The sequence below is a fragment of the Mandrillus leucophaeus genome, unplaced genomic scaffold (assembly GCF_000951045.1).
Source record: "Mandrillus leucophaeus isolate KB7577 unplaced genomic scaffold, Mleu.le_1.0 Scaffold65, whole genome shotgun sequence".
Classification (NCBI taxonomy): Eukaryota; Metazoa; Chordata; class Mammalia; order Primates; family Cercopithecidae; genus Mandrillus; species Mandrillus leucophaeus.
This window is the reverse complement of record NW_012107030.1, coordinates 5829154-5852465: the sequence shown is the minus strand read 5'-3', so window position 1 is coordinate 5852465 and position 23312 is coordinate 5829154. Positions and strand designations below refer to the sequence as shown.

Genomic DNA, 23312 nt, shown 5'->3' with positions numbered 1-23312 from the left:
AAGGAAGGAAGGAAGGAAAGAAAAGAAAGAAAGAAAGAAGCAAAAGTGATCTCTGCCAAGATCTCACTTCTTGAAATCGAAAGGAGGCGTCTCACTGGAAGGTGGGTACAGAGCTCTAAATTTTGTATTTTTCAAAAACAAAGATGCAAATGAACACGTTCTACTGTCACCTTTAGGAAACCAGAGATACATTAACACTTAGGGTGGTAAATGGAAATTGACAACAGGCAGTTGGTTGGCTCTTTGAAATTCTCCAGATGAAGCATTCTGGGAGGAAAAAAAAAAGAAAGGTTGATTTTATTACAACATTTTCTGGGTCACAAAGAACTTTGAGGTTTTCTAGGAAACCTGACTTATAAATGTGTATCTTTCTAACAGGAGTACATTTGTGTTTCAAAGCGTCTTTAAACCCATCATTTTCTAAAATTCCTTACTGCATGAAAAGCTGCTGGAGCCATTTATTCAACAAGCAGGTAGTGACACCTACTCCATGCAAGTCTCTAAGAACTCCCTGTATCAAAACCATGAAGTGTTTTTATTTCAATGTGTAGGAATGCTTGCTCAGAAGTCACTTATTTTATAAACCTCACCCCATCCAGAAGAAAGCCCCAACTGGAAAAGGAAGAAGACAGTGCCACTGAGCAGTTAAAATCAGTGTATCACAGAGTCTGTATATATCAACTTGAGTTCTTTGCTCATAGGGGACCTTCTCAGTCCCTCATTCAAAGCCTATTCATGTTTATTTTTATTTTATTTTTGAGACAGAGTTTTCGCTCTTGTTACTTAGGCTGGAGTGCAGTGGCTCACTGAAACCTCTGCCTCCTGGTTCAAGAGATTCTCCTGCTCCAGCCTCCCAAGTGCCTGGGATTGCAGGAACACGCCACCACGCCTGATTTGCTTATTTATTTATTTATTTATTTATTTATTTATTTATTTATTTAGAGATGGAGTCTCACTCTGTCTCCCAGGCTGGAGTGCAGTGGTGTGATCTTGGCTCACTGCAACCTCCACCTCCTGTGTTCAAGTGATTCTCCTGCCTCAGCCTCCCAAGTAGCTGGGATTACAGGCACCTGCCACCACGTCCAGCTAATTTTTGTATTTTTAGTAGAGACCAGGTTTCACTATGTTGGCCAGGCTGGTCTCGAACTCCCAACCTCAGGTGATCCGCCTGCTTCAGCCTCCCAAAGTGCTGGGATTATAGGCATGAGCCACTGCGCCTGGCCTATTCATGTTTATTTTTGACCTAATTCTAACCAGTATAGTTCTCCCATTTCCCAACCTGCTTAGCGGTTGGGATTAGCGGCAGACAGTAGATTAGCAGCAACAAATCAGAAGGGAGAGCAGTGTTTGCAGCAGGAACACTGAAGACAGTGAGAATATCCACCAGCAGCAAGTTTTGGAGAGGGATAAAAAACAAACCAACTGACTCAAAAAAGCATCAGGTTCTGGGGTCACTTTGCTTGGATACAAGTAACTGCAACCTCAAGTGCTCTTGAGGGCATGAATACAGTAGAATGCACTGTGACAGTGGATATTCAGGAAGTGACCCTCAATAGATTACATTGCATTTCGTTTAAGAAAGCAGAGAAGCACACAACTCATTTGAGAGATAACATAAAACAAACTCAGAAAAATTACGTATGTGACACCTTATTCCTTTACAGTAAGGGAGAAGTCATTGCAATTTTATAGTCAATTCTTGTGCCACTGAGCTCCATCCCCCAACACCGTAATTTTGAAAGGCAGAACTACACCCATGTGAAAACAATGCAAGCAACATTGACTTTCCTTCATTCACTACTTCAAGCTGTCCAAGGTGAGACGTTTGATGAAGGAATACAGAACTGAGCATGAGCATATTTTCATCCCCAGGTATTTTGTGTTGGCTCCCCTGAAACACAGGTAAAGGGATGAAAAGCAGAGATGAAATGACTCATCCAAGATCCCTCAGCAAATCCATTAGCCCAGGCAAGAAAAGAAGACCCAGAGGGAGGGGAATACCTGGTACATGGTGGGCACTCACCAATATTTACAAAAGGAGGGAAGAAAACAGAAAGACTGTTAGCTATTTATGAGAAAGCGTTTGTTCTAAGAGTTTGCCAAGACTCTCAGCTATAACAGAAGCAGAGACCTGTGGTCACAGGGTCACAGATGGCTGTAAGTGGCTCTGGAACCCAATGTGATCCAAATGAAAGAAACAGTCTCCAAGGACTGAAGCAATGGTGGGAACACCCCCCTCTCCCTACAGTGACCAAGGAGGGATGGCATTTAGGAACTGGAGATGTTAATATAAAGTGTGTTGAGTAACTCCTAAATGCTACTACTTAGTTCTTCTGTGGCACTTTCCCACTTCAGAAGTGCTTTACAAACATTAACTAATTAAATCAGCATGACTTCTGGAAGGGAAAATTGAGTCTCTTTAATCTGTTTGAATTCTCAGAAAAAGCTAATAAAATTAAGGTATAATGTTCATGAAAAGGAGTACACAGAACCATAAACAGCTTTTGTGAGGGATTAAATATCAAAGTGTGGTGGTGGCATTTGATGAGCTCAGAAGCTATTTATGGCAATGTTATGTGACTGCTCCAACATCAACCACTGAAGACTGAGTTGCAAATACCACAGAGGCTCTCTGGAAGGAGCCTGTGGCTGACTGTGGTCACCTGTCATAAGGTGTTTTTGTTGTTGTTGTTTTTCTGGGCAGGACTCTGAGCCCTGGGCTGATGGAAGCAGGGAAGAGGAGGACATCTGCCTTGTGCCAACCAAACTCTATCTACCATTTTTACAGAAGGAGTCAGCTAAAGAGGTGCAGGGGTCAGACACTTTCCCAGTGCCCTGCTTCCCAGAGCTCAGAGCTGGGAAGGTGTCTGATCTCCCTGGTCTAGAGCAGGACAATCTGCTTCCATTCGGATATTTGGTTGCTGCTGCCACCACAGAAATGTTTTTAAATAGTCACAGTGATTAAAATAGTAAAATAGTCACTCTGTCACCCAGGGTGGAGTGCAGTGGTGTGACTTTGGCTTACTGCAACCTCTGCCTCCTAGGTTCAAACAATTCTCATGTCTCAGCCTCCCAAGTAGCTGGGGTTACAGGCGTGCACCACCATGCCTGGTAATTTTTGCATTTTTAGTAGAGACGGGGTTTTGCCATGTTGGCCAGGATGGTCTCGAACTCCTGGCCTCAAGTGATCTGCCCATCTTGGTCTGCCAAAGTGCTGGGATTACAGGCATGAGCCACCGCACCTGGCCTTCCCACTGTGTTCTTAATCTGGACAAATTATTTGGCTTGTTTTTACATTTGGCCTTTTTTTTTTTTTTTAAGTAAAAGGGAGACTTCGTGATTCTCTAGTGAAGGAAACAGAAGTCAATCAGTTGAAAGTGTACGCAAAGGGGGAGTTTTGGTTTGCTGTATTAGAATTCCTGGGATTCTGCTGGTCCTGTTTTGGACCTCAGCCGTAAGTAGACCACAGTACTGGCCACTCATTCAACCTGCCCTTCATGGCTTGGAATCCCGGTGACTCAGAGGACTATCCTTTCTGAGGAAAATGTGGAGTTGAAGCAAAGACAAGTATTTTATAGCTGTAAATGGAAGCTATAGGAAAAGGGGAAGAAAATAGAGTCAGAGGTTTAAGAGGCTATACTATTGCTCCAAATGGGTCATTAAAAAGCTGAGTGACCCCAGGCAAGACCCTACCCCATGTGGCCTTCACTTTCTTGTTGAAGCAGGAGGCAGGTCAGGGTGATCCCAAGGGTCCTCCCAGCTCTAACATTCTCAGATTCTGTGATCATACATGGTAAGCCTAAGGGAGTTGGGTGCTTTGATGATAGAGTCACCAGGCTTTGTAAATTATATGACTGTGGCTGGATATTTAGACAAGCTGGTCTGAAAGTGGAGTGACTTTCCATGTGCTGTTACCAAAAACATATCCCCTCAGCCGTCCACAATATCTACCATTACTGTCATTCTGAGGCACCAAGGCTCCAGGAAAAACACAAATAGGTCATGTCACAGGACAATAACTCTGAGCATCTTCCAAGATGACGACATGGATTAGTTTAAAGCAGAGGCTGAAAACCTGAGCCAAATCCAGTGTGTGGTTTTGGGTTCTGTTTGGACATTGAACTTTTTTTCATTTTAAAACATTTGAGTTAATTTCCACTATTTTAAGAATAAGGGTATTGTATTAGTTCATTCTCACATTGCTATAAAGAACTGCCTGAGACTGGGTAATTTATAAAGAAAAGAGTCTGGGTTTAATGTGTTTAAAAACACTTTTAAAATTAGCAATATGTCCGGGCACGGTGGCTCACACCTGTAATCCCAGCACTTTGAGGTGCCGATGCAGGCGGATCACCTGAGGTCACGAGTTCAAGACCAGCCTGGCCAACATGGTGAAACCCCATCTCTACTAAAAATACAAAAATTAGCCAGGGGTTGTGGCAGGCGCTTGTAATCCCAGCTTCTCAGGAGGCTGAGGCAGGAGAATCACTTGAGCCTGGGAGGCAGAGGTTGCAGTGAGCCGAGATTGTGCTACTGCACTACAGCCTGGGTGACAGAACAGAAATCTGTCTCAAAAAAAAAAAAGAAGAAGAAGAAGAGAAAAGAAAAGTGAAGAGGTTTAACTGGCTCATGGTTCCACAGGCTATACAGGAAGTATGTCTGGGGACCTCAGGAAATTTACAATCACGGCAGAAGGCAAAGCGGAGGCAAGCAGGTCTTACCATGCAGAGCAGGCGAGAGAGAGTGAAGAGGGAGGTGCTATACACTTTTGAACAACCAGATCTTGTGAGAACTCACTCACTATCATGAGAACAGCAAGGGGAAATCTGCCCCCATGATCTAATCACCTCCCACCAGGTCCCTCCTTCAACACTGGGAATTACAATGCAACATGAGATTTGGGTGGGGACACAGAGCCAAACCATAACAGGTATTTTAGCTAAAAACTTGAATTCCCAGGTGTTTTTTTTTTTTTTTTTTTTTTTTTTTTACATTAAATGACATGGTTGCACTGGGCTCATTTTTTCATGTCAATAGTCAACTGGAGGCCAGGTGCAGTGGCTCACGCCTATAATCCCAACACTTTGGGAGGCCGAGGAGGGGTGGATCACCTGAAGTCAGGAGTTTGAGACCAGCCTGACCAACATGGTGAAACCCTGTCTCTACTAAAAATACAAAAATTAGCTGGGCGTGGTGGCGGGCACCTGTAATCCTAGCTAATTGGGAGACTGAGGCACCAGAATTGCTTGAACCCGGGAGATGAGGGTTGCAGTGAGCCAAGATCATGCCACTGCACTCCAGCCTGAGCAACAGAGTGAGACTTTGTCTCAAAAAAAAAAAAAAAAAAAAATAGTCAGCTGGAGTTGAGGGGTGACTACCCCTCCTGAAGGGGCCTGTGTGCTCCAGGTCCCCATGAGGCTGGCCTGGCTACTCACATGATGTGCTTGAGCCTTGCAGCATCTGAATCTAAGATGATGTCATGAAGAGCCAGCATTCTAAATATTATTATATCTATCAGATTGGGCAGCATGAGAAGGTGGGGGTGTAGGCTCTCTTCTCCCAGGAGCTAACAAAGTGGAAGAGCCTCAGTGGCACTCTTGGGTTCTCACTGCTTGCTGCTCTTGGGAAAAAAAAAAAAAAAAAAATCTAACATCTAACAAGACTGCCCCGTCTGGTTTGTACCATCAGTAGCGTACTTAGAACCCAGGTCACATCAGGAAAGCCTTGTGTTGGGGGAAGGGCCTTGAAGCAGAGTGACCTCCATCCCTTTTTCCTCCCCAGTTTGGAGATCCAGTCACCATGAAGCCAGGGAATGTAAGGGAACAAATGAAAGGCAGGTAGTGAAAACAACACGAACAGCCACATCCACCCCATGTGTTATGAGTCAGCAAGAGCTTTCACGGTCATCTCCCCACTGCCTGTCCCATTTTACAGATATGGAAACTGAGGCTCAGCAACCTCAGAGTGACAAGGCTGGAGAAAACAGGAACAGAATCAGGAGAACAGCCTATATCTTCTGTTGCAAGGCCTGCGTTTCTGTACCCAGAGAGCTGGTGGCAGACACAGTAGACTGGTGTTTACCCTGAGCAGATGGGGAACAGTGAGAGAACACGGGCATGTGTCCCTGGAGGCAAAGGTGAGTTATTTAGCTCCAGGAGAAGAGCAAAGAAGAAAGATGAAGGCAATAACTGCCCTGGAGAGGAAAATTCCAGCCCTGTTTCAGTCTTGTGGAAGAGAAGAAGGATTAAAAACATCAAAATTGCACAGATCAATTCACTTGACAGCAGTTCAACATTACAGTTAAAGTTTTCTTTAAAGAACAAATCTCTGCATGTCAAAAAGGAGGAGAGGGACAGAAAAAGCAGAGCTGGGACTGTATAGCACAGTGGCTCAGAAATGAAGAGACAGGCACTGCCGAACCAGGATGATCACTCAAGTGTGTGACTGGAGAAGAACAAGAGAAGCAGAGTGTTCTGACAGACATGGTACCAAGGAGAGAGAGGAGTGACAGCTGATTATGAGCTGGAAACAGGGCCTGGTGACAAGCTTGGGAAGGCAGGTCCAGAGAATGGAGTCACCACTGACAGGAAACATGCTCAGGACATCTGCTGGCTTCTCCCTTGCTTTCTAACACTGGTGTTTTTGTGCAAGTAAAAATAAGATTCTCTCCTCTACAGTCACTCCGCCCAAGCCAGACTACCCTGTGTGCTGCCCCTAGACACATCTCATAGCCTGTCTCTTCCAAGACTGTCTCCCCCAGAACTTCTTCTCCTCCTCCATCCTCTTGCATCTGCTCATTAATTTTGCCACCTATCCAAGCCACCTTTTTCTGCAGTGACATTTTCCTCCCAGATGTCCTATCAGGAGTTCTAAAATTTTGCATTATTGCTGTTATTCACTAAATATAACTGAACCTGCTTTACTAACACTAATACAGTTAACACTAAAATAGTATCCTAAAGGTCTTACATATATTAACTCATTTAATCTTTGACCACAACTCTATGAGGCAGGGACTATGACTAACTCCATTTAACAGGTGAAAATAACAGGTGAAAAAAACTAAGGCAAACAGAGGTTAAGTGATTTGTCCAAGGCCAGCCAGCTGGTAAGTGATGGTATGTATGTCAGTCTGCTGGGGCTGCCACAACAAAATACCACAGACTGGGGGCTGAAACAACAGACATTTATCTTCTCATTGTCCAGGGGCTGGAAATCCAAGATCAAGGTACCAGCATCAGAGTTGGTTTCTGGCGAGGGTTTTCTTCTTGGCTTGTAGATGGCTTTCTTCTCATTATGTCCTCACATGGCCTTTCCTCTGTGACCACGTGGAAAGAAAGATCTGGTGTCCCTCTTCTGAAAAGGACACCAGTCATATTGGATTAGGGGTCCACCCTTATGACCTCATTTAAACTTAATCTCTTTCCTAAAGGTTCTGTCTCCAAATACAGTCATATTGGGGGTTAGGACTTCAACATATGAATTTTGGAGGAACACAATTCAGTCCATAACAGTGTGGAATGATTTTTTTCATTCATTCATTTACTGAGCACAAAGAATTGCCACTCTTAGGTTAAATGGCTGGAGACACAGCAGTGAAAAAGGCAAATATTGGCTTTGTTCTTAAGGACTTCTTTTTTTTTTTTTTTTAGGTGGAGTCTCCTTCTGTCTCCCAGGCTGAAGTGCAGTGACGTGATCTCAGCTCATTGCAACTTCCGCCTCTCAGGTTCAAGCGATTCTCCTGCTTCAGCCTCCTGAGTATCTGGGATTATAGGCATGCACCACCATGCCTGGCTAATTCTTTTTGTATTTTTAGTAGAGACAGGGTCTCACCATGTTGGTCAGGCTGGTCTCGAACTCCTGACTTCAAGTGATATGCCCACCTCAGCCTCCTAAAGTGCAGGGATTACAGGAGTGAACCACCATGCCTGGCTTAGGAATTTAAGTCTAGAGGGAGAGGGTAGCAGCAGGCAAGGAACAGGTAAACACATCAATCAGCTGGATAATTCAGACAGTGGTAAGTGTTACGAGGTCATAGAGTGTGTGACTGGGACTGTTTTGGCCAAGCACGTGCAGAACCAGGGAAAGAGATTCCCAGGCAGAACAAAGGCAAGTGCAAGGGCCTTGACGCAGGAACGTGTAGCATATTAGAGGAACAGAGGAAGGCTGCTTTGGCTGAGTCAAGGAGAGAGTGAAAGAAGAGCTTGGAAAGGAAGCAGGCAACAGGCCATAGAATGGCTTCATAGGCTACGAGAGGGAGTTTATATTTATTCTAAGAGCAATGGGCAGCCACGAGAGTTTGCAATCTGATCGATGCTTTTAAAAGACCTCTGTAGCAGTGTAAAGATACCTCACAGCAATGTAAGAGTGCAAATAGGGACCCCAGTGAGGAGGCTCTTCATTCGTTCACCCAGCAAATATTTAAGGAGCACCTACCTGCCACATAATGTGCTGACACCCACTCTCGGGGAGCACAGAGCCTCCTGGGTTGCAGGAGGGGACCTCACCTGCCATATGTGCTCCCAGTGCAGGATGCTTCTAATCTTCCACTGAAATGTCAGATGAATCAAGACATTCCTGAGGGCTAAACTTTGTGGTCCAGGCTGCATGTGGTGAAGGAGTTCAAAAGAAAGAAAGGACTGGCTGGGATGAGAGCCGGACTGTGGCCACAGCGTCTTTGAAGATGTGGAACTCAATCCTGGCATTCAAAGATGAGCATAGGAGAGAAGCAGGTGTCTTTCTTCCAATGGCTGCAGAACCATGTCTAAACACCTCCCCATGCACATATGCATTTATAAACAACACTTCAGGCTGGGCGCCAGATCATGCCTGTAATCCAGCACTTTGGGAGGGAGAGATAGAAGGATCGCTTGAAGCCAGGAGTTCCAGATCAGCCTGGGCAATGTAGTGAGACTCCTGTCTCTACAAAAAAATTAAAAAATAGCTGCATGTAGTGGTGCACACCTGTAATCCTAGCTACTCAAGAGGCTGAGGCTGGAGGATCACTTGAGCCCAGGAGTTTGAGGCTGCTGGGAGCTATAGTTGCACTACCACACTTCATCCTGGGTGACAGAAAAAGGCCGTATCTGGAAAAAAAAAAAAAAAATTTAAGAACACATCATACTTTTAGAGTACTTTCAAATATAACTACATAAATGTCTTATGAAAGTTGACATAACAGACTTGCTGGTTCCTTATGTTTTCCATCTGAATAAATACAATGCTCCTTCAGTTTAGACCCAACCAGGAAACCTGTACCATAGCCCTGCCTGACTCTACGCTCCCCCTTCCACCCTCAGTCAAGGGCAGCTGGGGAATGTCCTGACGCACAGGCAGGGGCGAGGGGGAGAAGTACAGACGCAGTCCATAGCTAGAAGGTAGACATGGCAGGACCTGCTGTTGAATTGAGTATGAGGGAAAGGGAATCCAGGATGACTGCAATATCTACAGGGGACAAAGGAAATACACATTGAGGGGGAGTGGAAACAATTAAGATCTAGCACTAGTTTAGCTAGTAAGAGGCTGTTTGATTCTAGGCAAGCATTTCCCTCTCTAGATCTCAGTTCCTTATCAGGAAAATAACACTTCTAAAACTCAATAACTGTTCAGACACGGTGGCTCACGCTTGTAATCTCAGCACTTTGAGAGACTGAGGTGAGTGGATCACTCGAGGTCAAGAGTTGGAGACCAGTCTACCCAACATGGTGAAACCCATCTCTAGTAAAAATAAAAAATTAGCTGGGCATGGTGGCAGGCACCTGTAATCCCATCTACTTAGGAGGCTGAGGTGGAAGGATTACTTGAATCTGGGAGGTGGAGGTTGCAGTGAGCAAAGATTGTGTCACTGCTCTCCAGCCTAGACAACAGAACAAGACTCTATCTCAAAACAAAAACAAAAACAAACAAAAAACTCAATAACTAAATTATATATGTTATAATATTTAATATCTACCAAAATTTATAAAATGAGATGACAAACATTTGTATAACCACCACTGAGCATAAGATACACAGCACACCAATGGAACTGAAGGCCCTCTGTGTGCCATTCCCAATGGTACTCCCTCCCTCCTGCCCCCACTCCAGATAGAATGATACTACCATGCTACTAAATCTGGCATTTATCCTTAAGTGTCCTCTTAAGGTTTAATAATAATTCTGTTAATTTTATGATTTGACAAGCCCTCTTAATTTTTTGGTGTAATTGATTTGTAGTTGGCAGAAATCTTCCATACCTACCACCTCATCTGATTTTCACCAAAATCCTATAAGGGTGTGCTAAGCTTGGGAAGACTCTCTCCAGCTTTTCACATGAGCAAAGTGAGGTTCAGAGTGTAATATGTCATAGCACTTAGCATCTTGACCATGTTTCATCGCATTTCATGCCTTGCTTTCCATTGCTAGTTATTTTTTCATGCACATTTGTATCCATCACTAGACTGTAAGTTCTTGAGAGCAGTGATCTTTCTCCTGAAGCTGTGGCCAGTGTGGTAAGATTACAGGGCTCAGGCTTCAGTAAAAATAAATAAATAAATACCCAGTGATGAGGGGAAAGTAGCCCACATTATGGGGAAGCTTCTGAAGCCTGAGATAACACAGATAACGGATGTAGAAACTGGACCTAAAGAGAGGAATAAGACACAGGATGCCCAACAGAGTATGATGGAGCTCCACAGACTGGAAACCATGATATAGCATGCGGGGCAAAATTTGGCTCTTATAAGTCGTGCCCCTGATGTTTGAAAAGGCAAAACAAGGAAGTTTTCAGAAGAGCTGTAAGAAAGCAGAAGAGTTATCCAGTTCACTTGTTGCCATAATCATGGACTTTCTGCAGACACACCATACATCATCATATCATGACGTGTAATGGGATCATATTACAACAAAACCAATGTAATGCCATCAAAAGCATGACCCTTTAAGAATATTTCAGAATTCATACATTTAGGACTAGGGAACTTTAAGGAAAGGGTATTAAAGACAGCCATGACCTACGGCTGGGTGCGGTGGCTCACGCCTGTAATCCCAGCACTTTGGGAGACCTAGGTGGGCGGATCACCTGAGGTCAGGAGTTCGAGACCAGCTTGACCAAAATGGAGAAACCCCGTCTATACTAAAAATGCAAAATTAGCTGGGTGTGGTGGCACATGCCTGTAATCTCAGCTACTCGGGAGGCTGAAGCAGGAGAATCATTTGAACCCGGTAGGCAGAGGTTGCAGTAAGCTAAGATCACACCACTGTACTCTAGCCTGGACAACAAGAGTGAAACTCTGTCTCAAAAAAATAAATAAATAAATACATAAATAAATAAGACAGCCATGGCCTTAAAAAATTTATCACACTCAAAGCTGGAGTGGATCTCTTTTGTTCCATAGACTTCTGTTAGCCTCTCAATCCATCAGTAGGGAAATGAGAACTGCTCACAAGCCACCAATCAGCTCCCATAGCTGGAGTTTCCTTGAGAAGGTCTCCCCTATTTCAGGCATTCCTTATGAAAGCTTTGTTTTGTCACATGTCTGGTATCGTTAAGGAAAAATAAAATGTGTTGGCCTTAGTTATTTCAACCTCTTAGACTTACATGGAACACAGTAATATGCCAGTGAATTTCTGCTTGTAGGTTCCCATTTGTAAAACTAGGGCTTAAAAATATATTCTAGCTTTCTCAACTATTTTTCATAAAGAAGAATCATCATGACTGTGAAGACCCCTGTGATTTGCAGAATAAATCCATGAATGTATAACCCAAACAGATCAACTAAATGAAGCTTCCCTCGGGCATGACAGTAAGTAGGCTGGGCTCTAGGAACAAAACGTGTAACCATTCTTTCAAGTGATAGAGACAGGATTGGGAAGGACTCTAGTGTTGGAGCCTTCAGTGGGCAGTGCTGTTCATTGGATACACAAATAATAATGACGATTGCTAATATTTAGTGTAGAACGCTTTACCTGCACCTTATCGCTCACACTTTCTTACAAATAATGGGGCACTATTCCTTTTATTTCTTCTACTCTTAGAGATAAGATATCAGAAGGTAAGAGTGGTTAGTAACTTACTCTATCACCTAGAGAGCAAATGGGGGAGCCAGGTTCCAAATGCAGGTGTGTCTGCCTCCTGATCCCCATATCTTAAGCATTTTGCCATCTCATCTTTCACCAAGGCTCTCCTGCTCTCCAGCATGATCTGGGCTCTGAACTGTTTCTCCACTAGCCATCTGAGAATAGGTTTCCACCAATTCAACCACCAAGCTGCTGGAGACGGGGGGGTTATTAGACTACCATCTCAGAGCAAAACAAAATCAGTATAAAATCTTAGCCTCATTAGCATGGGACTCAGTCTCCTCAGGTAGCCAGTCTTGGCCATTGATTTTTTATTATATGCAGCAGTTACATTTCAGTTTCTCAAGTTATGCATAGCTACATATGAGTAATAAAATGATAGCAACAACTGGAGCGATGCTAACAATTAGTTTGCCTCAAGTCCAAGGACAAAACAAAGTCTTCAGTGTCCTACTCACTCCTTAGCTCCAAAGTAAACAAGTCTTTCTGCTACTAGTACTGGATTAAGCTTCATAACATTGTCCAGGTGAAAGTATTTAGGGCTGGAGGCCTGTGTAGATGCTTGTAAAGAAGGAGATGCTTTGGCAGATTAAGCCCATTCTGTGGACTTGTTCTATTTTCTGGAAAATCTCAAGTATGACAAAATAGTTCCAATGAGTTATTGTTCATCAACATTTGTCATGTTAGAAATCTTGGCATCATTGATCTCTATCTCAATCTCATCTCTATCTATATTTATAATTTACTTGTGTATTTAAAAAAAAATAGAAAAGAAACACCATGGTCTAATGGAAAACATCTGAGCTGCTGTGGTTCCCAACCTTTTGGGGTTTGATAATCAACAACACAATGTTAGGAAACCTTTTAGGGTTCGCTATTCAATAACAAAACAAAACAAAACAAAAGATAAAACAACTATAAATAAATCCTATCTGGCTGATTTAAATTATAGAGCTCATGCAGCTTGAGCAAGCCCTCTTCTCTTAGCCATGGTGTGATTCCTCTTGATTGAGAATCGAGTTTCTGGGTTATTTCTCAGAGAATGAAATTACAAAACACAAGATAGCACATTTTTAAAAAATTGTCACCAGGTATCCCTGCTGGATATCAAGTGACTGGGTCAGAAACTCAGTCGGAAACTCTGCTTAAAGAAGAGCAGAACAAATCCCCCTTGCCTGGGAGGCCAAACAGAGCATTGTTTTAGTTCCGTAGGAGATAATGACAATGGAATAGAACATTGTCCCGGGTAATGGTCTCCCGCTGGTAGGGAAATGCGGACGCAAAAACAAACAAGGGGTTGAACTGCTACCTTCTTTTTAAAGCAAAAACTGTTGGTCCTGGAACTGAGTACTTCCTAGAAGCTTCCATTTGGTTATATAAGTCTTACATTTGGAGGTGCTCTGGGCCGGGGTGTTGCTGGGTAAGTAGGGGGCAGCGTACAGAGGTTAAGAGAGCTGCTAGCTCTACTGTTTCTGAACTGCTGACTTCAGAGATAGGCTTAGGGGACCATTTTGAATTTCATCAGCCACTGGACAAAACAGGCTTTCCATAAAAACACAATCACATCATGCTTTGCTACCAGCTGAGATCTCCCTGCTGCCATATCCCACCCTTATGCCACCCATTTTATGACTGCCGATTAGACTGATATATATTGTATTGATAAGGTTCTGCATTTCTTGAGAAGAAAACCTTTATAAAATAAAGAAGAATGAAGCCGATAATCCATTCATTTGACATAGAAAGTCAGCACTCTCCGATTTCTCTCCCTTTTTTCCCTTGCAAAATAATATAATATGTAGAGACTGTCTCATGTGTCTCTCAAAACAAGATTTAAATCAGAAATCAAAAGTGGGTAGTGATTTAAAATTCTAAAGTTTGGAAAAATAGCAACTATCCTTTCATTTTTGAAACAAAAATAAATGAAAATTCAGGGCCAAAGTCGTCCTTCTGCCAACTGGAGCTTCTGTAGAACACACAGCTCAGACTCTACCACACAGATGGAAAATAGTCCGAATGCATGCTGGCAGTATTCTTTCATTCCACGAACTTCTACAGTTTCCATTAAAGCAGCATGGCATTCAAAAGTTGAGGTCCAATTCATCTTTGCTGTTAATGAGACATTTTACAAGTGTATTTTTTTTTTCCTTGGGAAAAAATTTTGAATTGGGTAAAACAAATGGCAAGTGGATTTTTTTTTAAAAAAAAAACAAAACAAAACAAAGCAAAAAAACACCTCCTTACTTGGACTGGTGATTGACTTGCTTAGAATTCTCTGGGCCAGCATTTTATTTCCTGATTTCTCCTCCCATTCCAAGTTCTCTCTACTTGGGACTGACACAGGACACGGAAATACTAATATGGCTGCTGGGACTCCCTTCATGGATTTCAGCAAGAGAATTATTTCATATCAGTGCTCAGTGTCTCTCCAACTTTTCCATTTCCTCTAAGGTCAGGTTTCCCTACAAAGAAGAACACCAGATCAATTGTTAGTAACAGGAACTAAGCATTTGGGGCCAGACACATAACTTTTCTATGCTTCATGTTGTCACTGGCAGAAGAGGATCCTGGCCTGAATACTCATTGGAAAGAGGCAATTTATATTTTTATTACCGTCATTAATCTGATATTTCTAATTTTAAAACATTCATTTGGAAAAAACTCAATGATGAGACAAAACAATGTTTTTGCCCTCAGTTACCTGTATGTGATTATCTCAGTTTTCTCCCTCACCTTTCTGGCTTGATGAGGATTCCCTGGTTAAACGCAGCTCCAGTACGTAATAAAGGGCATCAGTCACTTTTGAAGGTGCTTTGGCAATGTGGTCACTAATGTAAGTAACCATCACAGAAATCTCAAGTCGAGAGAATAAATAGGAGAATAATAAGCAAATAGAACTAGCATAGGGACAAAGTTAAGCGGGGGTTAAAAATTTGGTGGAAACAAACAAAAAAAAACTCTTTAATGTGGATGCTAAGGAACAAGATCAAAGTATAAGAATTTGGATTAGGCAGGATCAGTTCAAGTTGTTAATAAAAATATATGGGAAGAAACGAAAGCAAACAGTTCCCAGATCAGTCTCCAGGTATTCAGGGCTGGCCAAATACAACGAGAAATGGAAAAGAGGTGATAATTAGCAATAAATATGAAGGTGCATAGACACTTTGGGCAATTCCGATCTTAACACCTTATCTTCCTGAATATCACAGTGCTTCATGCAAAACAAGGGACTGCTTAGAATTTTGTCTTCAGCCTTCATCAATCTGGTCAGTTTCTGCATCTTCCTTACCTCGTCAGCATGCCCAAAATATTTAATGTGATGACCACTGACTCAGTAACCATGGGATGCCTAAACCTGTATCATTTCAGCCTTTGCCCTAAAGCAGAGTCCCCTAGGAATACAAAATTTCCTACATGAGAACTTCTGCTTCAACAATAGTAAGGTCCCGGGCACACAGGGAAATGCCCAATGCAAAGAATCTGGCAGGAAAATGAATGGTTGTGAAAATTGGGCTCCAACACCTTTTTAAAAAGAGTTCCAAGAACATGTTTACTGTGCAGTTTCGCCAAGAGAAAGTTCATGGGAACCATTTTCAAGTTTCAGGAAAGTCTATTTGGTAAGGTAGGAAGTTTGTAAGTTCAGAGACTTTTTTTTTTTCAAAGAAACAAATTTCAATCACTTTAATAAACACTTTAAAAGCAATTTATGATAACTGTAGCCTTCCAATGACTAGGGCTACACTGAACTTTCCAAGCCGAAACATTCATCCCTTGTATTCAGGAAAAGTCCTCTCAACAATTTTTGAAAAATATTAAAAATATGAAAGCAATTGTAAAATCACTTTCACCTGTGCAATATCCTTTTTCATGAATCTCTCCAATTACATAGCTAGGGTTACAGATTTTCACAAACACAGTTTCATTTTTGATAGTTATGTAGCTGTAATTTCAGGCTATTTCACTCTATTGAAAGGTATGGGGGCTGCCTTTGCCCTCTCTTCCTCCTGTCGCTTAAGCCATCCAAGAAAACATCAAGAAATTAAATAAGAAGGGAAAACAAGAGGTGGAGATCGTATTCAAAAGACTGGAATCCACCACATGAGAAGAATCAAGTTTGTAACCTTTGGGGTTACCTCCCTGCTCTGTCTTCCATCTGGGCAATGGGCTAACGTCCCTGGGCTGGGGGTTTCTAAGGAGGTTGAAGACGTCCTCAGCGCTACAGAGGTGCTAAGAAAACAGACAGCTGTCTCCTGACTTAGAATTTTTGAAAGCTTTCTGGCCTCTCTGAGAAAGCCGATCCAAATCCACCCTGTATCAATTTGCCTTCTAGAAGCGGCAGGATAAGCACACGGGTTTGGGCAGTGCTTACATTTTGGGTTTATTGGCTTGATGAGGTGTTTGGGGCGCTCTCAGTCACAAACTGCAGAAGAGTGGGGGCGGGGGACAAGGTGGGGAGGAAAGGGTGGGCGAAGGAGCCGAGAATAAGACAAGCCGAGGGGTGGAAACTCCGGGAGGGAGAGGAAACGCCGAAGGCGATGTAGAGTCCGGCGAGGGACCGGAGAGGTAGGGCGGGATCCGAGCGGCGTCCGGAGGGAGAGCAACCGCGCGCCCCGCAGCCGAACTGGGTCCCTTCGCCCCGCCCGGAATCCCGGCCCCCGCCGGCCCCACGCAGGTCCCCGTGCCCCCTCCGGGAGGTGGGAGCCGCCTGGACTCTGCGTTCCGCCCGCCTCCCTCGGCCGGCCCGGCCTGGGATCCGCACCCGGAGAGGCTGAAGCGAAGCTGACGCAGCCCCGGGTCGGTGTCTCGCCGGGCCGGGTCGGATGGGTGCTATTTTCTGGCGGTGGCGTTTGCAGGAGCAGAGGAGACAGCGCCACCCAGGGCCTCCCCGAGCACTGCGGGCCAGGCCGGGCTCGGGGGCCGGAGCGAGGGTGCAGGTCGGGCTCTGGGTTCTGCTTCTTGAAGGCGGCGGCGGGGCGCGAAATGCAACCGCGTGGGCCCCGCCTGCCCCCTCGGTCCAGTCTTTCCTCGACGCCCGGGAGGCGTCCCCCAGCCCCGTCGCGATGCTCTCGGGTCCCCGGCGTGGACCAGCACGTGGGCCCGGGAGTCGAGTGGGGAGGAAGGCGTGTTGGCCGCTTCAATTTCCTGCGCCGACGGCTGGGGACTCGGAGAACCCTCGAGCTGGGGTCTCCGCCTGCCGGGCAACCTCACCTCAATGTCTGGCCTGGTCTGGGGCCGCTAGGGAAGAGGCCGGGTGCGGACTCGGCAGCGGCTGCACTCCTACAGAGCCCAGACGCGCCTTCTCGCCTTTTTCTTTCTGGGCCCGGCCCTAAACTCCCGGAACCCGCCGCAGGAGAAGCGTGGAAGACAAAAGGGACAGCCCAAGCTGTCCCGCCCGCTGCGCCTGAGGAGCATCCCCTTGGCGCTGCAGGGTGTCGCCTCCCCCAGCACCTTGCGGGACGGGTGCCAGGCTGGGCCTCTAGACCGTTTCACCGCTGCTTATCATTTCTCCTTCATTTTGCACTGGGGGAGCTGCCCCTCCCTTCGGAGAAAGAGGCCGCGCCTGCACCCAAAGGTAACCCTCGGGTGATCCCGGGAGCGGGGCTGTCTGGCCTTGGTGTGAGACCCTGGGCGGGGAGTTAGAGGTTTCTGTTGCAACAGAGAAACACGGCAGCGTCAAAGAGAAAAAGCTTTCAGTGGAACTGGGCCTAAAGCTATTTTTATTTAAGTCTCAAATTGTCTAGTTTGTCATTTTGCTTCTATTTTTAAAAACTATTTCTCAGTGGCATGTGGGAGGGGAGATCAAAGGTGACGGACGGGTATCCCTATGTTGGTGTCAAGTATGCCTTCATGTCTGTCGTTTCTTCAGCAGTTGTCCCACATAAAGTATCTTCTTCCAAGGAACCCTTGCAATAAAATAGGATATTTCTCTTTGGACCGTTCTATGTCAAAGAAGGTTGGCAGCAGCGCCAGGCTTACCCAATGATTAAAGGGGGACATTTCCTACAATAAGGTACAGTCAATGCAGAACCCACAAGCTCATTGATTTCCATCCCTGTGTCGTCAGCTTGCTCACTTTCTCCTAAGATTATGACAATAGTAGTAATAATAATAACCAGGACACAAATAACTCTTGAGAAGTCATTTGTAACTACCTCTTCTTGGAGGTGAGAAACACACACATGCATACACACATACACCCCTGTGGACTTACGGTTTATTTTTGTCAGAGGAACTCAGAATTGCCTGAGGTGCTGTGGTTTTTTTTTTTTTTTTTAATGATCTATTTACAGACTTGCTAATGCCTCCGCAGAAATCCTGTTTATCAGCCCAATAGTTGTGACAGGGTTAGAAAACCAGTTTAAACTGTTAATCGGCCACAAAAAAGGGCCCTAGATTGATGCCTTTCACTTACCTTTGAAAGGCTATAAAAGCAACGCCATACATTGGGATGAAATTAGACAGCGACAAAATCATTACCTTGACTTCCCACAATAAAGACAACCTTAAAAGGGGGCTATTGATGGTTTCAAATTACATAACGGTGGTTTATATGTTCTTCCTCTGCGCTCACAGAAAGCAATTTTAAAGTGTGAATTCTTCAAAGAACAAACGGCCATAGCATTCACACACAGACATGCCTTTTTATTTTATTTATTGTAAAGCGCTATTAGAGAGAGAGAGAGAGAGAGAGAGAAAGAGAGAGAGAGAAACCAAAAACAAAACTCCCAGCAAAAGGAGGCCGAGTCCAAAGATAATATGTCCGGTTTCTATTTCACCAAGTTCCTGGGCTCACTTTTGGCCCCAGAGCCCGAAGTGCTCGGTCTCTTTCCCCGGGACGGGACAGGGAGTGGAGTTCCTAGCCCCGTGGGTGGGAAAAGCCCCGTGCACGTCACCGGGTCACGTCTGCTCACTGCTTCTGCACATTTTAAGGTTGGACACAGCCTCCTCTAGAATAGAAAGACGTTCCTCAAACAACACCGATTCTGGGGGTGCAGTGGGCCTGGCGCCGTCCTGGAGATAAGGTTCAGCCCCCTTCGCACCTGTAGTTTTGGGATGGCTCCTACTTGGGCGGGGGTGGGCCTCCACCTTCTCTGCCTTCTATCAGACCTTTCCTCGGATGCATTTCTACGTAAATCTGGAAGGCGATCAAATGCAGGCGGCTCATCTCCAGTGCCTTTTTTTCGTCTCAAAGGCGGCGCCTGCATTTTCGGGAGCTCCAGCCCAGGCTGAGAAAGTCCCCTCAACCTCTAATCTGAGGTTGCTCACACGGCCTGCAAAAACCCGACGGGGCACCCTGCCACCCCACCTTACGTTTCCCTAGGGCTAAGTCAGTGGTCAAAAACCAAGCCGGGGGTAGCTGCCTTTACCAAGGAAAGACAGCCAGGACGCCCGCACCGACGGCAACGCGCGGAGGGAGAGGACCGTGCCCTCTTTCGCATGTTACGGGGCGAGAGGGCTGTTGGCGTCAGGAGCACTCTGAGAGCAACTTTGCAGCGGCTTTGAGAGACGAAGGGAATTCGGTAAACGTGCTGCCCCGGGCTGCCAACTGGAGCCCGGCAGATTCGCTGCGCAGCACTGCCCCCTGGTATCCAGCTCTGAAACTGCCCCTCTCCGCAGCTGCAAGGCTCCTCCCTGGGTTGCGCGGGACAGATTTTTTCTCCTTTCCTGGCCTGACAGAGAAGCTATACCCGGGGGTCTCAAGAAGTCCCCCAAGCCGTACTCAAAGCCTTTCTCCCTCCGCCTCAAGCGCTCACTTCCCCAAAGGGGACCCGGACCCCGACTGCCTGAGCTAGGTCCCCAGCATGGTCTGCACCCTTTCTCAACTCCGGGGCCCAGGTCCCGACTGACGTCTACCGGGAGGGGGCTGGAGACCCAGGGAGACTTCGACTACTGGCCCGGGCGAACGGAAGGAAGAGGCTTGTGTTCAGAGAGACTGGTTTGGAGCTGGGACTGTTCATTCTTAAAGCAACACCAGCTTCCAGGGCACCTTTCGTTGGCACCTGGGCTTTCCAGAGAAGAAAGGAAGTGGGTATCAATCAGGGCCAGCCCCTCCGTGCACCCCAGGCTGGAGAGGTGCAGAGGTCCAGTCCAAGGACGCCTGAGAGATGGGGGCAAACTTGGCAGGAGCCAGAGCACGAGGCGCGATCCACGGGGGCGCGGGCAGGGCGGGGCCCAGAGCCCCCTTCCGCCAGCTCAGCGCGCCCCTTCCAACCCAACTTGTCTGGCACTGGCTTCTACGGTTGCCGAGAGCAAGACTGCCGTCGTGGGCACAGGGTCCTCGACCCCAGGACGCGCGTGGCCTTTCCTACCCCAGTCGGATGGTTTGTCCCAGGCTTTGGGACTGAGCTTGATGGAGAGGAAGGAAGGAAGTGGCGCCAGCTCCGGAGCCAGAGTGGGTTGGGGTCCCAGCTTGGCCACTCTCTGGCTGTGTGACCTTGAGTGAGTTACTTTGCCTCTCTGAGCACCAGTTTCTTTGTTTGTTTTTTTCAGGAATGGTGTGAGGATTGAGGTAATGTCCTTAGGATGCCCACATGTGTTCAGTCAAGGTCGCCAGTGATGGTTGCCGGTGTCTGCTGCAGGACAGTCCCCCAGGAATCAGCTTGTAGGGTGGGTGCCAGCCGTACTGCACAGGGGCATCGCGGCCTCCGGGTTTAGGAGGGGCAGAAACAGTGCAGTGTCCTCAGCTCTGAGGGCTGAGTGTTGGAGGTCCCGACGCTCCTGGGTTCTCTTCTGCCAGGGTGCAGAGTACAGCAGCATGCGCAGGGTTTCGCACACCTTTGCTGGGGAAGTGAGTCATCTTCGCTTATGATTGCATCTGGCCAAGCCAGCTACGAGAACACTGGTTCTCACAGGTGCCACGTACCCAGCCTTAACCTGTGCCAGGCACAGTGCTAAGAGCTATGCACCCACAATCCCACTTCTTCACAACAGCCTCAACAGAAGTAGATGTTTAAGTTTTTAAATTTCCATTTTACAGAGCAGGAAACAGGCTCGGAGGGGTTAACTTCCCCCAAGATCACACAGCTGGTGAGTGGGAGAGCGGGGGCTTGAACTGAATCTTCCTTTGAGGCCAAGCTCTGAACCACTAAGTTGGGTGGCATTAGAGAGCCAAGCTCTTGCCCTTCAGTTTCCATTCCCGCTGCCCTCTCTGAGCTGCAATTCTCCCTCCTGCGTTGGCACTGGCAGAAGTCGAGACACGCTCCCGGAAATCGCGGGCCGTGGCGCGCACTCCCACGCACCCCAGCTAGTTCCAGAGACTCAGAGCTTGTTCTGAGACCCTCTTGGCGAACCCCCTTGGTCCAGGCGCCCGGCCCCTGTGGTGCTCAGATCAGACTTATCCACCCGAGCACGATTCGGGCCGGCGCCTGGACTAAGGTCATGGGAAGGAAGCCCTCCTGCCTTTCTCCCGTGGCTTCGCTCACCGATCAGGGAGGAGCCAGTTAAGAAGTCACAGTCGAAGCCCTGACTGCTGTGTACCGGGGAGGCAGTCGAAGGCGAGGACACGGAGTGGGGATACCTCCGGACACCCCTGTCCCCGCTGCCCAGTCGGTGTGCTCGCTGCGCGGAGGCTCACTTGCTACCCTACTCCAAAAGGAAGCCGTCGCAGCACAGGGCACGGTAACTAAAAGGCCGTCGGGGACGGAGACGGGAATGAGTGGGCTTGAACTTCAGATTTCTGAGCCAGCTGCTCCCTAGAGCCGTTCCTGAGCTCGTCAGCCAGCACGTATTTAATGAATGGCCACTGGGTGCTAGGCCTTGCACCCAACCCTTTCGTCCTCCCCCGGGGCTAAGCCGAGGGTGACCCAACACTAGTTGGAGGGAGCTTGGAGACACCGCGCGGGGGCTGCGCCCTCCTGGCCTGGCCTGGCCTAGTCGCTTTCCACGCACCCCTCTCTCTCTAGCTGCCGCCCCGCCCGACTCTGCCCGTGGGCGCCCCCTGGCGGCAGGAAGCCGAGCGCTTACCCGCCCTCGGGGCTCCATCCCCTCTCATCCTGCCCCCCTCGCTGCTCCGCCAGCACCCCCAGCTCGCGCTGCGGCGGCCAGTCTCGTCCCAGAAGGCCGACCGAATGTCCCTCAGAGCTTTCCGTGACCCGCCAGGGCGCGCGGCTGTCCGGAGCCCCTCCACGTTTCCCAGCAGAAGGCCCCGCACTCCCTGATCAGCGAGCGCGGATGCCGGTCGCCTCCCTCCCTCTGCCGGCTGCAGCCCGACGCCAGGCCGCTGGGGGCAAGCGCTGTGCTTGACAAGAGGAGAAAAGCCCCACATAAACAAAAACCCAAAGCCCACTCAAGTTCAGGGGTGGAAAACTGTAGGCATCCAAATTTTACAAAGCTCCCCGGGACTCCCAATTACCACCAAACACCCTCTTGTCCCCTGCGACCCCCGACACCATCCCACCCCGCACACCCATCCCATCCCACCAACCCCACACCCGCGTCCAGTGAACCAAACCGCGAATGCGCCGCAACCTTCTCGGCTTTCACACGTGTGCCCCCGATGCCATCTGCCCACGTCTGTGTGTGAAGCAAACCCCGCTGGCAGACGCGATGGAGAGAGATGGCTCCTCCGAACCAGAATTAGGAAGAAAACGCCGCTGAGGGCGTTTCAAAAACCCAAGAGGCGAGCGGGAAACCTGCATTGTCATATCCGCTGGTCCCTGAGTTCTAGCCCCATGCACCGCTCCGAGCTAATTCTCCCCGCGACTCTGGGGGGGTTATTACCACGTAATAATTGATGAGGACACTAAGGGCTAAGAGGAGTTAATTAACTTGTCCCCAGTTACAGAGTCGGAAATCAGGGATGGATCTTAATTGGTGGGACTGTTCCCAGGGCCTGTGAGAGACTGGGTTTCAGCCCAGAGCCCAACACAGCGCCGGAAGACAAAGTATCAGGTACCTTTTTGTTTGCTAATCCAGCGGTAGGAAGTCGATTACATCTTTGATGACTCAGATTTTTGAAACAGCCCCATAGAACTTCCAATTATGGGGGAAAATACAATTGTGAAATTCTATGGGATTTGGAAATGAAGGAGTAGGCCCTCAAAACATAACCCAGAACTTACTTGTTTTTGAGAAAACATTTTACGGAAAATTTCCAACATATACGAAAGAAAAGGGAGTATTATAATCAACTCTCATACGCCCGTCCCAACCTCCAATAACCAAGGCCAATCTATTTCCTCCCCTCCTCCCCATGGGCTCTGCCTCCCCAACTCTCAAAACACACACACACACACACACTGCTTCCCCCATTCACA

General features: G+C 47.0%; 1 long non-coding RNA gene across 1 annotated transcript; it reads right to left on the bottom strand.

The window, feature by feature from the left end:
• Positions 1 to 12339: 12339 nt before the first annotated feature.
• On the bottom strand, positions 12340 to 22736 carry LOC105554578. The gene is made up of 2 exons (XR_001008349.1): positions 22542 to 22736; positions 12340 to 14519 (listed from the first exon to the last, which is right to left on the bottom strand). It is a non-coding gene; the product is annotated as an uncharacterized LOC105554578 (long non-coding RNA).
• Positions 22737 to 23312: the final 576 nt, after the last annotated feature.